Genomic DNA, 16,953 nt, shown 5'->3' with positions numbered 1-16,953 from the left:
AAAAAACCACCTTCTGTGAGAACCGCTCTTTATCCCATAACACGCTCGAGGAACCACACTCTAAACAAAAGTGTTCCACTCCTGAACACCCTTTCTGTAACCACTTCTGAACACCCTTTTAGTAGAACACTTTTGGAACACTTTTGGAACACAAAAAGTGTTCTATACTCAAAAAAGTGTTCCAAAAGTGTTCCAAAAGTGTTCCAAAAGTGTTCACATCTGAACACTTTTAAGTGTTCACCCTGCTGTAACCACTTTTGAACACATAAAAGTGTTCAGGTCAACACTTTTAGAACACTTTTGGAACACTTTTGGAACACTTTTGGAACACTTTTAGAACACTTTTAGAACACTTTTGGAACACTTTTAGAACACTTTTGGAACACTTTTGGAACACTTTTAGAACACTTTTGGAACACTTTTAGAACACTTTTGGAACACTTTCATCCTGCACTGTCATACAATTCAGAAAGACATTAAAATCAAATTTTGTGAGCAAAGAAGCATTTTTAATTGACAAAAAGAAATGTCTGCAGCAGTCGCAGAACAAACGGGTCTGGGGTAGGAATTGTTGAACACATAATATACCGAGCAACAAAATTCGTCATTGTTTGATTGACAAAATCTTCATCAATTATAGAGTTAGAATTATTAAACTACAAAAGTTTAATGAAGGCATGTTTGACCTTGCTTTTGTGTGATTATTTTGATGCTGTGACTGTTTTAACACACGGGACAAGCAGGTTTATCGTAAAACACATAATGCGCGCTCGCAGCACGTGCAAGTGGAGCAGGAGAAATCTGATGTGTGAGATGTGTTCACTAATGCATTAGCAACCAAAAGAGACCATGGCACGCTTGCTGCCAGTCTCACTTTTGAAACAGCCAGGATGCCAAGATTGACACCACCAAAATGCCAGGTCGATTTAAAGCTGGGGGTGATCCAGAAGCGCTGGCATGGGCTTTAAACGTGCATGTGTCAACAGTTTATCACCTTCTGCAATGTTCTGGTGACATTGGAAGCACTGCAGTTATGCAACGCGGTAGATTTTTTCGCATTACCCCAATAAGACAAGATCGCAATTTCCTTCCACAACGTCTTCGACATCGATTCAATTCAGCCGCTGACAATACCAGGATCATCACTGGAAGCAACCAGTGTCCGATCAGTGGCCAGAGAACGCGATGAAGGCTGACTGAGCGAGACCTCCAAAACTTCGTTTTGTCCTGTGTGTTGAAACAATCGCAGCATCAAAATACTCACGCAACAGCTGTGTCAAACATGCCTTCATCAAAATGTTGTGGTTTGATAATTCTAACTCCATAATTGTTCGAGATTTTGTCAATCAAACATTGCAGAATTTTTTCGCGTTTCTTTTGTTGCTCGGTATATGTTGCTATTAAATAATATGAACGGAGCTCTGGTAAACCCCATCTTGAAAGTTCACACACGAAAGTCCGATCACAAAAACACCCTTCAGAGTTGGGAGGATTCCAGGCCCTTGGTCTTTGGTTTAGTTTTCAACTCGCTGTCCGGAACATCCTGTTCGAAATAAAAGTGAGTTTTAGAACATGATGCATTTCCAACTCTTAACAGGTTTGTGTTAAACGTTTGTACTTAATTGATAACACTGAAGTGTAAATCTTAACTAATAGTGGACTTCTTCTTGCTGTCAGCAGATCTCCAACAATCGCAGTTACAGGTAAACTTTTTTTATTCCAGAACGGGCATAGGTCACATAACAGAGAACAAATACGTCACGTCCAATTCGCTCTCACCTTCCCAACACACAATGACACTCGCATGCACGCACATGCACACACGACTGAATGCAAAAAGTAATCTCTCTTGAAGCAGGAGTCTGTCCCTAAGAACAAAAAGTAGAATTAAAATAGGTCTTTCGCAAGGATTTCATTAGCGCGTGGCCACTCTGGAAAATGGCACTCTACAAATTGTTTATATAAGGTAAGCAGTAAACCGTACTGCTAATGTGGCGAGGCCTTGAGCACGCCCGTTTTCCTTAACTCGTTCTTAAACCTATGTGAACCCAGGGAAAACACCTTGTCAACAATCACTGGAAGCCAAAGATCACTGTCGCAATTAATCGTGAACTCCGATGAGTTTTAGTTCAAAGAAAAGGGTGTCATATTGAATGCACCGACCCTCTAGTAATCCGTTTGTAAAGAAACTACCTAAGTTTTGTTGGTTTGATCTAAATAATGAATTATAAGGAAATCATTTATTTTGTAATGTATTCTATATTATAGAATGCATTCTATAACGTTCCGAACTCTATGATAAAATGCATTCTATTTCTATTTACACAAAATACCAAAATGCTTTTTATGATAGAATGCGTTCTTTAACGTCCTGAAATGCATTATAATTTATATGCATAATGTCCCGAAACTACAACAGGCCAGCCCCGCAAAGAAAAGCAGAACTACACACACAGAGAGAGAGAGAGAGAGAGAGAGACAGAGACAGAGAGAGAGAGAGACAGAGAGACAGAGACAGAGAGAAAGAGAGAGCTGTGTGTGAGAGTGTTTGTAGATCTGCTTTCGAAGCAGGGACCATACCGAGCTGGCCTGTAGAAGTTTTGTGGCGCTTTATGGAATGCATTCTATCATAAGAATGCATTGTTGGACGTTATAGAATGCATTCTATAATAGAATACATTTCTGGGCAAATGACAAGTATGATTGAATGCATTCTATATTATACAATGTTTTCTATTTTATAGAATGCATTCTATAAATATAGAATGTGTTCTATGATATGGAATGCATTCTTTAATATAAAATGCATTCTAATTTCTATCATAATTTTCTAAAATATTTAGATCAAACTAACCAAAACTTACAAACGGATCGCTTTTAACTCACGTGATCTCAAGCTAAACCTACGTGAACCGAAGGAAAACACCTTGTCAGCGACCATTGGAGGCCAGCGATCACTGTCAAAACCAATCATAAACTCCGATGAGAATATTTTCAAAAGAAAAGGGTGTCATATTGAATGCACCCTGCATACACTGTTAGCGGCAATGGCAGATCCAAGCGGATCAGCAGCGTGTTGTCTGTTGGCCATGCTTTGACTAAAGCTGGCCTCAGTGTTTACAGCACTACTCTACCATAACGAATGGAAATTCTGAGTAGACTTAGTTCAGGAAAACATTTTATCATTGCAGGCCTCAGCACTCACTGAACTTAAAAATATGTATATTTTTTCCACCTTTTAAGGAGAAGACTGCAAAATAAGGCAGCATTCTCAAAATGTAACTGCGCTGTATCCCACAGAAAGCTTAGGCCAAAAAAAAAATAGGTCTGTTTACGGTAACATAGGCCAAAAAAATAGGGTCGGTAGGTCGGGATTTTATTTTATTTATTTTTTTATTTTTTTCAAAAAACCCATATTTTTACGTTATTTTGCCAAAAAACCAAGATTTTTATTTTTTTTTATTTTTATTCCCAAATGCCAAAAAAAAGTCTAGGGTCGCGCGAAAAAACTAGGGTCGGTCGGGTTACCGTAAACAGACCTATTTTTTTTTTTGGCCTTAAACTTACATGAAGTGCATCCACAAGGTTTCGTCGCATTACTGTTAGCTCCATCTCCAGAAAGTGAACTGCCTCAGCCAAGCAGTATGGTTCCTGCACACACAAGATGCATGTTAAGAAATCAAACACTATTTTACTGAAGTTCCACATCGTAGCAACACTGACAAGTGTTCTGATTCTCATACTTTTGTTTATTGTGAAACTGTGTATCAACATTTAGATTTCTGTCAAATGTGGAAGGAGAGGGGGCTGGCTGTGAGTGTGTGTGTGTGTGTGTGTGTGTATGTGTGTGTGTGTGTGTGTGTGTGTGTGTGTGTGTGTGTCCACATATGAGTTTGGCGACTGTCTGGTGTGTTTTGCACGGAGATATTAATTTTGAAACAGAGTATTTCAGCAAATAGTATAATCAATGATTCCGCAACCGCCGGCACAATTGGCCTAGTGGTAAGGCGTCCGCCCGGTGATCGGGAGGTCGTGGCTTCGAACCCCGGCCGGGTCATACCTAAAACTTTAAAATTGGCAATCTAGTGGCTGCTCCGCCTGGCGTCTGGCATTATGGGGTTAGTGCTAGGACTGGTTGGTCCGGTGTCAGAATAATGTGACTAGGTGAGACATGAAGCCTGTGCTGCGACTTCTGTCTTGTGTGTGGCGCACGTTAAATGTCAAAGCAGCACCGCCCTGATATGGCCCTTCGTAGTCGGCTGGGCGTTAAGCAAACAAACAAACAAAACTTATCAGATCAATTTGAAAGTCAATATTTCTCTGCAAAACTACACAATATATGCAAATGCAGGACATGCGTACCTTGGTAAACACGTCTGGGTTGCCGTCAGTGCCTCCTGTTCATCCTCAGTGCAATTCAGAAGTAATGTGCGCAGGTTACGCCCACATCGATTCGCCACATGGGCACATCAGCTCAAACGGCTTCCCAGTTCCCTGAAAGTGTGATAGATCTGTGAAATCAAATACAACCAAGCATGCATAGAATTATTCTAAATTGCGCACACAATCAACCTGGCCACTATTATGATGAATGTTGTTCATTAATGTATGCTGTTTTTAGCCTACCGCTTCACTTTATCTAGCGTGCAGATCGTACATCTATGATCTCTAACCAAAGGAAGAAGAAGAATCCGAAAATCTGCCAATGTATTGCTGTGACCACAGGCGGAAGGTATCGTTCACTGGACCACCATTATCATTATAAGGAACCCCTGGACATACACGTATAACAATAACAAAAAACCAAGCACATCAACCAGAATAAAACATAAAATCAACATCAAATTGAAATAGAGTTTATTTACCAACGCAGAACTAATGTAAAAGGTCCACTGATCAGCTGAAACCGTTGCGACAGCAAAATTAGAGAAATTGTCTTAAAACGTCCACAGATACAAGTAACGGGAACATGTTACAACAAAAATACGAGTGACTAAGCTTAGATGAATTAATACAAAATCTCAGCAAGCAACTTACAGATAACAATCGGAAATCCTGAGCCAAATCAACGCAGCGACAACGCAGACAGGTCCACAGATCTAAAAGTGTCAACGTTCTTTTTTGGTCCAGATGAAGCATGATGGGACAATTAGTAACATTATTAAAGTGTAAAAATAAAAATGCTTATACTTACCGCTTATTAGATGTCTCAGATGAAATAAATGTTTGATGAAAAAATATAAGCACAACACGATTAAAAACAAAAACAAAAAAACGTCCCGCAGCGGTCTAGGGGGTATAAAAATTATATACTCTAAGCGACGCTAGATCCCGACGAGTCTCCGTAGGTCAATCGGTAGAGCGCTGACATGTCAAGGCGAAGGTCTCGGGTTCGAATCTGCTCATGGCCCAAATGTTTTTAATGTATTGTTTTATTCGGAGCATGACCAAAAGACGAAGTGGAACACTTGTGGAACACTTGTTGAACACGTGTGTTCACCTGGTGTTCCACTGTGCTAAAAAGTGTTTACCATGTGTTCCAAAAGTGTTCAGGTAGCAGAAGATGCTTCAGGATAACACATTGAGAACACTTTCTGTGTTCCAAAAGTGTAAAAATGTGTTCACCCTAACACTTTAAGTGTTCACCCTAAACACTTTCAATGTTCTCAAAGTGTTATAAAATTTAGAGTGCACCCATGTGATAAATAATCCATATTTTCACACGTGTGTATATCATGTAAATGAGATTGGGTCAAATTATAGCATGGCAGGGACCTTAGATCTATGTTATTCTCCACTAACTATGATGATCAAGTCACCGAGAAAAACGTCATTCTCGAAACACTTTGTTGTTCCCTCTGTACGCATTTTGAGAACATACGCACCACACGCACACACACAAACACACACATACACAAACACACACAAACACACACATACACAAACACACACACACACACACACACGCACACACACACACACACACTTACACGCCACCCAGTGAGTGAGAGGCTAGGTGCGTATATAAAGTGTCAACATTCATGCATGCACGCTTATCTCTCCGGTTGTCGTCACGCGTGGTCGCAGTTGTCAGGTGTTCTGTTTTTAGTGTCGCTATACGGCTGGTTGCAAATACACTATTCTGTCCTGCGCATGCGCGAAAGGCCGCAACATAACGCGTTCGGGGATCAATGTAGAAAAAGCCGGAACATACACATTATAGTTTAGTTGGTCGTCTGAACTGCGAGCGTACACACGTGCTCGAGTGATTTTCCAGCGTGCGTGACTGAGTGTATTACTTGTGTCGCGTTCCACTTTCCGGTCATAACCGGTGGTTATACTGAGTTGGAACATTTCCATTGCTCTCTATCCCTTTCTACAGAGTGAGCGTCGAGGCAGTGAAGTGAGACCGGAAAAAAAGGAGAGAAAAAGGTGAATCTGCTGTTTTATTTTTTTAATAATTTTTTTTTAGATTTTGTTTTATCATGGTCACAGAATGCGAGAATGTATTTCAACTGTGGCGCAAGGCGTAAGTCGAACACTGACCTAGGCTCTTCGATAGATAAGAAATACAGAGAAGAGTGTAGGCCTACTTGTATAACGTAGGACAAGAAAGAAGATGAACAAGAAAAGACGTGGCACTTTTATAAGTCGTTATCGGGCTTCGGCCTAGACATTGTATTTGAACAATAGTCGTTTTTTTCTTTATCTTTTGTGTGAGTGTGTGTGTGTGTGTGTGTGTGTGTGTGTGTGTGTGTGTGTGTGTGAGGTGTGTATGTGTATGTATATATATGTATGTATGTATGTATGTATGTTTGTTTGTACGTATGTATGTGTGTGTGTGTGTGTGTGTGTGTGTGTGTGTGTGTGTGTGTGTGTGTGTGTGTGTGTGTGTGTGTGTGTGTGTGCACTAACAGGGATCTATGGTAAAAGTTATTTTTATCCTACCTTATCTGGCAACTATGACAACGCCTTCGTGTATGAGTTTTTTTGTTGAACGAATCGTACCATCTCAACCATTATCTCGAAAACTGTGCAGCGAGACTTGAACTGAGCGAACAACCAACACGAAGAACACCAGCAGAACGTCACTCCAGCACCGACTGACACACACGAAAAGTTGACACAACTTTCTGCATGACTACCAACACCACAATGGCGTCCGATACTGAAATCAAGCAGTTGAACCCAGACTTGGCCAACAAACTCGATGAAGCAGAAGTGGAAATGGACATGGAAGAGGAACAGGTGGAAGAAGACTACTCGGATCCGAAGTCTATCGTTCCTCCTACTTCCCTGAAGGAGCTTATTTCCCGTCTGCACAAAATATTTGCCGACGATGACATCAATATTGACTACGTTAAAACCCTCATGGAATCCTACACGAGTGATCCCAAAGAGTGGAAAAAGTTCGCCAAGTTTGACCCGCACAGGTGAGTTAATTAATTGTCTTCGTTGTTGTCGGTGGTGGTAGTGGTGGTGGTGGTTGGTGGTTGTGGTGGTGCGGGTTTTGGTGATGACGTGTTATTTTTGGTGTGGCCCGGTTTTGTCGGCGTGTACGGTAGATGACATTTTGTGGCGGGAGGTATAGGAGGTTAGAATCGGGAAAGATAAAGCAATATTGGTTTGAATAGCATTGTCTAGAAGGACGATTGTCTGTCTGTCTGTCTGCCTGTCTGTCTGTCTCTCTCTCTCTCTCTCTCTCTCTCTCTCTCTCTCTCTCTCTCTCTCTTTCTCTCTTTCTTTCTCTCTTTCTTTCTCTCTTTCTCTGTCTCTCTCTCTCTTTCTCTCTTTCTCTCTCTCTTTCTCTCTCTCTCTCTCTCCGTCTCTCGCTCTCTATCTATCGATCTCTCCTTTTCTCTCTATCTCTCTCTCTTTCTCTCTCTCTCTCTCTCTCCGTCTCTCTCTCCGTCTCTCTCTCTGTCTCTCCCTCTCTCCGTCTTTCTCTCTCTCTCTGTCTATCTGTCTGTCTCTCTGTCTCTCTCTCTGTCTCTGTCTCTCTCTGTCTCTGTCTCTCTCTGTCTCTATGTCTCTGTCTCTGTCTCTGTCTCTCTCTCTGTCTCTCTCTCTCTCTCTCTCTCTCTCTCTCTCTCTCTCTCTCTCTCTCTGAACGTCCGTGAGCCATTCTATAGATCTGTCTCTCTGTGAGTCGGTCTCTCAATCTGACTGGTTCCCAGCAAAACGAGTGTCATGCCCAAAGCGCTTATCTTATTCTGCCTATCTCATAGTCTGTCTAAGTACCTGTCTCTCCGTCATCTGTTCGCCATTGTGTCTGCCCGTCAGTTCATCTGTTCGCTATTGTGTCTGGCCGTCAGTTCATCTGTTCGCTATTGTGTCTGGCCGTCAGTTCATCTGTTCGCTATTGTGTCAGCCCGTCAGTTCATCTGTTCGCTATTGTGTCTGGCCGTCAGTTCATCTGTTCGCTATTGTGTCTGGCCGTCAGTTCATCTGTTCGCTATTGTGTCTGCCCGTCAGTTCATCTGTTCGCTATTGTGTCTGGCCGTCAGTTCATCTGTTCGCTATTGTGTCTACCCGTCAGTTCATCTGTTCGCTATTGTGTCTGGCCGTCAGTTCATCTGTTCGCTATTGTGTCTGGCCGTCAGTTCATCTGTTCGCTATTGTGTCTGGCCGTCAGTTCATCTGTTCGCTATTGTGTCTGCCCGTCAGTTCATCTGTTCGTCCATCCCTCTGTCTGCTTATTTGCCTGTCTGTTTCAACGTTTGCCTGTCTGTATGGTGTTTCGTCGTCCGTCCGTCCGTCCGTCCGTCCGTCTGTCTGCTTGTTTGCCTGTCTGTTTCAGCGTGTGCCTTTCTGTATGGTGTTTCGTCGTCCGTCCGTCCGTCCATCCGTCCCTCTGTCTGTTTGTTCAACTGTCTTTCCGTATGTCTGGGTTTTTTTCCGCCTGTTTGTCTTTCTGTGTGTGTTTCGTCATTCATCCGTCCGTCCGTCTGTCTGTCTGTTTGTCTGTTTGCCTGACAGTGGTGCACTTGAATTTGTCGGCTGCAGATATTTCAACTGTTCTACGTTATGTGGGTCTCCCTCGTTACACAAAGAGACAGTAAACGGAGTTTGCGCCGACAGACATTGCAAGGATGTGACACTGATTGAAATGCACTCAGTGGGGGGGGGGGGGGGGGGGGGGGTTCGGTCACGATAGAAGGTGGTGATTAGCTAGGAAGGGGTGAGGGTGACACGGGGGCGAGGGAGAGAAAAATAATTATATCATATTGTGTTATATATACAATCTCTGACTGTCTGTCTGTCTCTGTTTTCTCTGTCTCTCTGACTCTGTCTCTGTCTGTCTGTCTGTCTGTCTGTCTGTCTGTCTGTCTCTCTCTCTCTCTCTCTCTCTCTCTCCCTCCCTCCCTCCCTCCCTCCCTCTCACTCTCTCTCTCTCTCGCTCTCTCTCTCTCTCTCTCTCTCTCTCTCTCTCTCTCTCTCTCTCTCTCTCTCTCTCTCTCTCTCTCTCTCTCTCTCCCCCCCCCTCTTCAGGTCACACAAATATAGACATTTGTACTTTTATCCCTTGCGGGAGAGAACATTTATATTATAGCGGAATTAAATGGAGCGATTAACCAAAATAAAAACGTTTGTACAGACGTTACAGCATTGGCGTGTGATGTTCATTTTTCACGCGTAGATATATATACAGAGAACGTAGCAAAAATGCATTTTAGCTATCAGAATTCGCTTTCACTCAACTGTGCGTGTTATTTTCGTCACACGTGTTGAACATAAGCAATGTATTACATGGATTAACATGCTTAGTTGGTGCATTATTGCGCATTAAGCCGAGGCGTTCTTGTCAAAAACAACAGCTTGAAATTGAGTCAGTGATATATATATATATATAATAATCCGTTTTATAGAAAACAAGTACATTGTGACACACAGGCACCCAGACCAGACACATATGATTATATACATAGTTACACACGAATATACACACGCGGACACACACACACACACACACACACACATATACACGCGCGCGCGCGCGCGGACACGGACACATATATATATATATATATATGTCGTGCCGAATTCACGGAATTGCCGATTTCGCGAAATCGGCAACATTTTTGCCCATTTCGCGTAATCGGCAAAACGCTGCCTATTACGCGAAATCGGCAGCGTTTTGCCGAAAATGCGTAAAGGCTCCTAACATGTGTCCATTTCGCAAAAGTGACAGCCAGTCTGTTACTTTTTTTGTCACCAGTATATTACATTAGCAATGCTTTACCTCCCCACTATGTTTTTTATGGTCTGTGTTGGTCTGTGTAAAGCATAACTCCGGTAATGCACGAAAACTACACTTTGTGTCATAACTTGCCATAACTTATCGATTATTGCAACATTTATCCATTCGATTATCTAGCTGTCTAAGTGTGAGGATATTCTAGGCATTTGAGAACTTTAAAGCCAAAAACGGGCTGCCGATTTCGCAAAATCGGCACATTTTACAAGCCTTTACGCTTTTTCGGTAAAACGCTGCCGATTTCGCGTAATGGGCAGCGTTTTGCCGATTACGTGAAATGGGCAAAAATGTTGCCGATTTCGCGAATTCGGCAATTACGTGAATTCGGCACGACATATATGACCCCTTGAGGAGGGTCTGATGCTCCCAATAGGCTGTCTGTGAAGTAATACTTATTTCTCTCTCTTTCTCTGCTAAGAGATTTTAACAAATCTCGGAAGAAAGTCTCTGCTGACTTTCAATTGTTTCTTTCACAATTTCTGATGTTTTATATATATACAGAGCATAACATGTGTTTGCGAGAGATATAGAGAAAAAGAGGCAGATAGAGAGAGAGAGAGAGACAGAGACAGAGAGAGAGAGAGAGAGAGAGAGAGAGAGAGAGAGAGACAGGGACAAGGACAGAGACAGAGACAGACTGAGGCAGAGAGAGAGAGACAGAGACAGAGTAAGGCAGAGAGAGATAGAGAGGGTGAGAGAGAGACAGACAGAAAGAGAGAGAGTATTGACTGTCAGGTCAGAGAAATAGGGAAATTACTTCAAATGTCCTCATGTCTGTAACCATGCCTATCAGTTATTAAAATTAATAATCGTGCTGGCTATATTTATATGCATTACGAAAATAGAAGGATAAATGCCGCCAAAAATAAATAGTATTTAGCCATACAGCAAAAAGACAATTCGAGACACAGACAGTCAAACGCAATCAAGAGCTGTAGGACTGACCATTTTGATTATTAAACTGCCAAAAACTGTAACCGATAGAATACTTAAAACATTTGTTCGATAACCGATCTCGAGAACACTGGTGCGGTAATTATGATTTTAATCGACATGTTTTCTAAACACGAACACTGGTACTGCAATAATGATTTTAATCGACATGTTTTCTAAACACGAACACTGGTACTGCAATAATGATTTTAATCGACATGTTTTCTAAACACGAACACTGGTACGGTTATCTTGATTTGTCAGTATATTACATGTTCTTATCTCGAACGCTGGTACGGTAATTATGAGTCGACGGAATATATTTTCGATAAACGAATACTGGTGCTGTAACTATGAGTCGACGGGATATATTTTTTATAAACGAACTCTGGTGCGGTTACTATGATTCGACGGAATATATTTTCAATAAACGAACACTGGTGCGGTAATTATGAGTCGACGGGATATATTTTCTATAAACGAATACTGGTGCGGTAATTATGATTCGACGGGATATATATTTTCTATAAACGAATACTGGTGCGGTAATTATGATTCGATGGGATATATATTTTCTATAAGCGAATACTGGTGCGGTAATTATGAGTCGACGGAATAATTATATTTTCTATAAACGAACACTGGTGCGGTAATTATGAGTCGACGGGATATATTTTCTATAAACGAATACTGGTGCGGTAATTATGATTCGACGGGATATATATTTTCTATAAACGAATACTGGTGCGGTAATTATGATTTGACAGAATATATTTTCTATAAACGAATACTGGTGCGGTAACTATGAGTCGACGTAATATATTTTCTATAAACGAATACTGGGACGCTAATCTTGCTTTAGCAGGATCCGGATAAATATATTTTCTTAACACGATCACTTGAACATTATTTTAAATTGACAGGATGTGTTTTTTTCTTTGCATGACGCGAACACTTCTAAGAAATCATTGGACGAGATACTTCTCCCAACGCAAACACTGGTAATCATGAGTCGACACAATTTAGTTTTTTTTTCCTCTCCCGGAAATGCCAATGATGGCGTGGGATTCTTGATTACACAGCACATTTTTCTAAACGAAAACATTTGTACATTTGTACATTTGCATTGGCGTGTGATGTTCATTATACACGCGTAGATATACAGAGAGCGTAGCAAAAATGCATTTTAGCTGTCAGAATTAGCTGTATCTGCACATGTTGTCATATTTATCAGACGTCACAATGCTCTGGATAAAATAGATTTAATTCAATATGCGCGATACTAATCTCGCGCAGAGCTAATGTTCTGGAGACATCATCGAGTCTACACCTTCACTTCACGTTACAGTCGAACCCGCGTTTGCGACCTTGTTCTCGATAGCGAACACCTGGCCACAACGACCAAGGATCCCAGACGAGTTTTTCTTCTATATAAGTCACCTTCCCGTAGCGAACACCTGTTTAGAACGACCACTTTCGGTCGGTCCCTGGGGTGGGCATTACAGACAGGTTTGACTTTAATTTACATTTCAATAGCGACCACCTGTCTAGTGCGACAACTTTTGGTCTGTCCCTTGGGTGGTTCGTTAAAGACGGATTCTACTTTAATTCACATCTATAGCGACCACCTGTCTAGTGCGACAACTTTTGGTCTGTCCCTTGGGTGGTTCGTTAAAGACGGATTCTACTTTAATTCACATCTATAGCGACCACCTGTCTAGTGCGACAACTTTTGGTCGGGCCCTGAGGTGGTTCGTTAAAGACGGATTCTACTTAAATTCACATCTATAGCGACCACCTGTCTAGTACGACAACTTTTGGTCTGGCCCTGGGGCGGTTCGTTAAAAACGGATTCTACTTTAATTTACATCTATAGCGACCACCTGTCCAGTACGACAACTTTTGGTCGGGCCCTTGGGTGGTTCGTTAAAGACGGATTCTACTTAAATTCACATCTATAGCGACCACCTGTCCAGTACGACAACTTTTGGTCGGGCCCTGGGGTGGTTCGTTAAAGACGGATTCTACTTAAATTCACATCTATAGCGACCACCTGTCTAGTACGACAACTTTTGGTCGGGCCCTTGGAAGGTTCGTTAAAGACGGATTCTACTTTAAGTTACATCTATAGCGACCACCTGTCTAGTGCGACAACTTTTGGTCTGTCCCTTGGGTGGTTCGTTAAAGACGGATTCTACTTAAATTCACATCTATAGCGACCACCTGTCTAGTGCGACAACTTTTGGTCGGGCCCTGAGGTGGTTCGTTAAAGACGGATTCTACTTAAATTCACATCTATAGCGACCACCTGTCTAGTACGACAACTTTTGGTCTGGCCCTGGGGCGGTTCGTTAAAAACGGATTCTACTTTAATTTACATCTATAGCGACCACCTGTCCAGTACGACAACTTTTGGTCTGGCCCTTGGGTGGTTCGTAAAAGACGGATTCTGCTTAAATTCACATCTATAGCGACCACCTGTCCAATACGACAACTTTTGGTCGGGCCCTGGGGTGGTTCGTTAAAGACGGATTCTACTTAAATTCACATCTATAGCGACCACCTGTCCAGTGCGACAACTTTTGGTCGGGCCCTGGGGTGGTTCGTTAAAGACGGATTCTACTTAAATTCACATCTATAGCGACCACCTGTCTAGTACGACAACTTTTGGTCTGGCCCTTGGGTGGTTCGTTAAAAACGGATTCTACTTTAATTTACATCTATAGCGACCACCTGTCCAGTACGACAACTTTTGGTCTGGCCCTTGGGTGGTCCGTTAAAGACGGATTCTGCTTAAATTCACATCTATAGCAACCACCTGTCCAGTACGACAACTTTTGGTCGGGCCCTTGGGTGGTTCGTTAAAGACGGATTCTACTTAAATTCACATCTATAGCGACCACCTGTCCAGTACGACAACTTTTGGTCTGTCCCTTGGGTGGTTCGTTAAAGACGGATTCTACTTAAATTCACATCTATAGCGACCACCTGTCTAGTGCGACAACTTTTGGTCTGGCCCTGGGGTGGTTCGTTAAAGACGGATTCTACTTAAATTCACATCTATAGCGACCACCTGTCTAGTACGACAACTTTTGGTCTGGCCCTTGGGTGGTTCGTTAAAAACGGATTCTACTTTAATTTACATCTATAGCGACCACCTGTCCAGTACGACAACTTTTGGTCTGGCCCTTGGGTGGTTCGTTAAAGACGGATTCTAGAGTTCGTTGCAATAGCGACCACCTGTCCTTAACGGCCACTTTTGGTCGGCCGCTTGGGTGGTCGTTATATACAGGTTTGACTGTAAAAGCACATATTTCTTCTCGTGTAGACAATTATGTTCACCACCATGGACCGGTTCTGATGTTTGCACGGGTTAGAGAAATTGAAGTTTTACGCCCTCACGGCAAAGCCATATTCACACCGGTGACACTGTGACGGTTCCCCTTCGCTTTGTGTTCGGTGCCCTGACCCTTTGTGTTCGGTTCCCACTCGGTTCCCACACGCCAAAATTCGCGGACAAAACATCCATTTATGGTAGTATTACGCAATGTTGCTCTCTGAGAATGGTCTTGTTAGATCTGTGAGTGTTTACACTACATGCCTAGGTGCTGTTGGATTGAAGGTTTTTGATATTTTAGCCGTTATTAGGTAGAATGCCTTCCACTTTACTGCAAAACTGCATAATTCGTAGCATCGGCAAGAAATATCCTACCAAAAAATGCCTGCTTGGAACTGTCCGTGGTCCAGCAAAAAGTTCAACATGTCTGTAGCAGACAGCCCAAGTTTCAAGATTGTAGGGCCATCCAAACAGCCGTAATAATAAAAACAACAAAAGTAGTCAGTGAAATTGGCTGTGTTCGGTCCCCCCACACTTTTGTGACGTAGGCGTGACGGTTCCCATAATTCATTGTGTCGGTCCCCACTTTCTGTGTCGGACCCCACTTTCGACCTAATTTCTCTGTGACGGACCCCACAACCAGCCTATTTTGTGTCGGTCCCCACACCTTCTTGGATTTATGACTTGCCGGTTACTTGTATCATTGTATTCATTGAATCTAATTGTCTCGGAGTTATTTTTCAGCAAAAACCGGCAAGGCAGCACCTTTTGTGATACCAAGTAAGTCAGATGACATCAGTATGTGTGTGTGTGTGTGTGTGTGAGAGAGAGAGAGAGACAGAGACAGAGAGACAGAGAGACAGAGAGAGAAGAGAGGAAGAGAGAATGCGAATGCGAATGCGAAAGTTTAATTGCTAGGCCATTGGCCCCTTGCAATGGGGAAGGGGGGGAAGGGAAATCGGTGTACATATATTTTCGAAACCATGAATCGTTTAACAATGCACCGATCATAGGGATGGTTCAAAATGTCCATCCCTTTCCCGACATGGTAGTTTCCGCGTCAGTGTTCGTATTGTCCGTTTGTTCTGTGTAATGCAAATTACACTGTTCTCCCAAATGTCAACATGAGAACAAAAGTCCCGAATTACACCCACAACATCGATACGATATCCGATATTTTGCTGTCAACCGAGGTAAAATTTAGTCACATCCCGGAGTGCAGACACTTCATGAAGAGCAGATCGAAGTTGATCGTCAAATTTTCTCCTGTCTACGGGTGAACCATGCCGAAGCTTGTCAATGTACTCCTGCTCTTCTCGTGGCATGTGGCGAGCTGCTTGCTTGATCAACCAGTACAGGCATGGACTTCCGTCAGTACTGCAATCGGTGACCAACACAAAATCGTCGGTTTCACAAAGCAGTGATTGTCTGTCACCTGAGTTGTCATGAACCACCCTTCGGAAAGAATTGTTTCTGTGCACATTCTTCACTGCACGCACAGTTGATCTGTCCTTTAGTCCTGACACATACTCCTTTACAGCTGGCAGACTGTAGCCAAGGTCCGATGCCTTTTCCTCTGCTGTATCCAGTGTTTGTGTACATTCTCTTGTCTGAGACTTTGTTTTTAATAACCATGTATCCAAAAAGGACACACAACGCGACTCAGTGGCCCGTGGCGACAAACACACGGCGTCAGCTTCACCCTGTCTATTGTTATCACACCCAGTCGAAATGGTGTCAGCCGTGCGTGCGACACGTGCACTAATGTCACTATCGCTGTGTTGTGTGTCATTTTCACATTCCAGCGGTTGTTGTTGTTGAATTGTTTGTGGTCTCGAAACAATGGAAGGCTTGAACAGTGAAGAAATGTCATGACTTGCCTTCAAAATGTCGTCACGGGTTTCTTCTTCTTTCTTTCTCTTTCGTTCTTCGGCTCGCTGCCTGTCACGCTGAAGCTGGCTTGGCGGTTTTCGGCGAAAATGCTGAGTCATGGCTGGCCGGTCCGAGTCAGAAGCTGACATAAGTCGCAGGACAACTGTAGTTTTAGTGCCTTCAGCACTAACTTTCCACGAACAGACGGTGTTTTCCTTGAGCAGGGCTTCCAGTGTACCCTCAAGAGCTGTTGGGAGTCCAACACCTTGCATTTTACGGAAATATTGAGCGTTTCTTTCAGTTAAAGGCACAGTAAGCCTCCCGTAAACCATCACAGATACGGTCAGGCTTTTACACACAGTACAAACACCATTTCATTTAAACACTCACCAATTGAGAACATCCTAGGTGCCCTCCGTAAAGAGCGAACAATTTTCAAAGAATTTATTTTTGCGTGGTTTATCTTACCCCTGAGCCATCGTGAACCCGTGTGATCCAGTTTTCCCTTTTCACAATGCGGCAGTCGTCATAGTTAGTCATTTGAATGCGACTC

The 16,953-nt window shown here is 42.7% G+C and overlaps 1 long non-coding RNA gene across 1 annotated transcript; it reads right to left on the bottom strand.

Moving 5' to 3' along the window:
• Positions 1-348: 348 nt before the first annotated feature.
• LOC138957166 (uncharacterized) lies at positions 349-5,333 on the bottom strand. Its single transcript, XR_011452950.1, has 4 exons — positions 5,038-5,333; positions 4,363-4,494; positions 3,568-3,651; positions 349-1,543 (listed from the first exon to the last, which is right to left on the bottom strand). It is a non-coding gene; the product is annotated as an uncharacterized lncRNA (long non-coding RNA).
• Positions 5,334-16,953: the final 11,620 nt, after the last annotated feature.

The sequence above is a fragment of the Littorina saxatilis genome, unplaced genomic scaffold (assembly GCF_037325665.1).
Source record: "Littorina saxatilis isolate snail1 unplaced genomic scaffold, US_GU_Lsax_2.0 scaffold_356, whole genome shotgun sequence".
Classification (NCBI taxonomy): domain Eukaryota; kingdom Metazoa; phylum Mollusca; class Gastropoda; order Littorinimorpha; family Littorinidae; genus Littorina; species Littorina saxatilis.
This window is presented reverse-complemented; position numbering and strand designations above follow the sequence as displayed.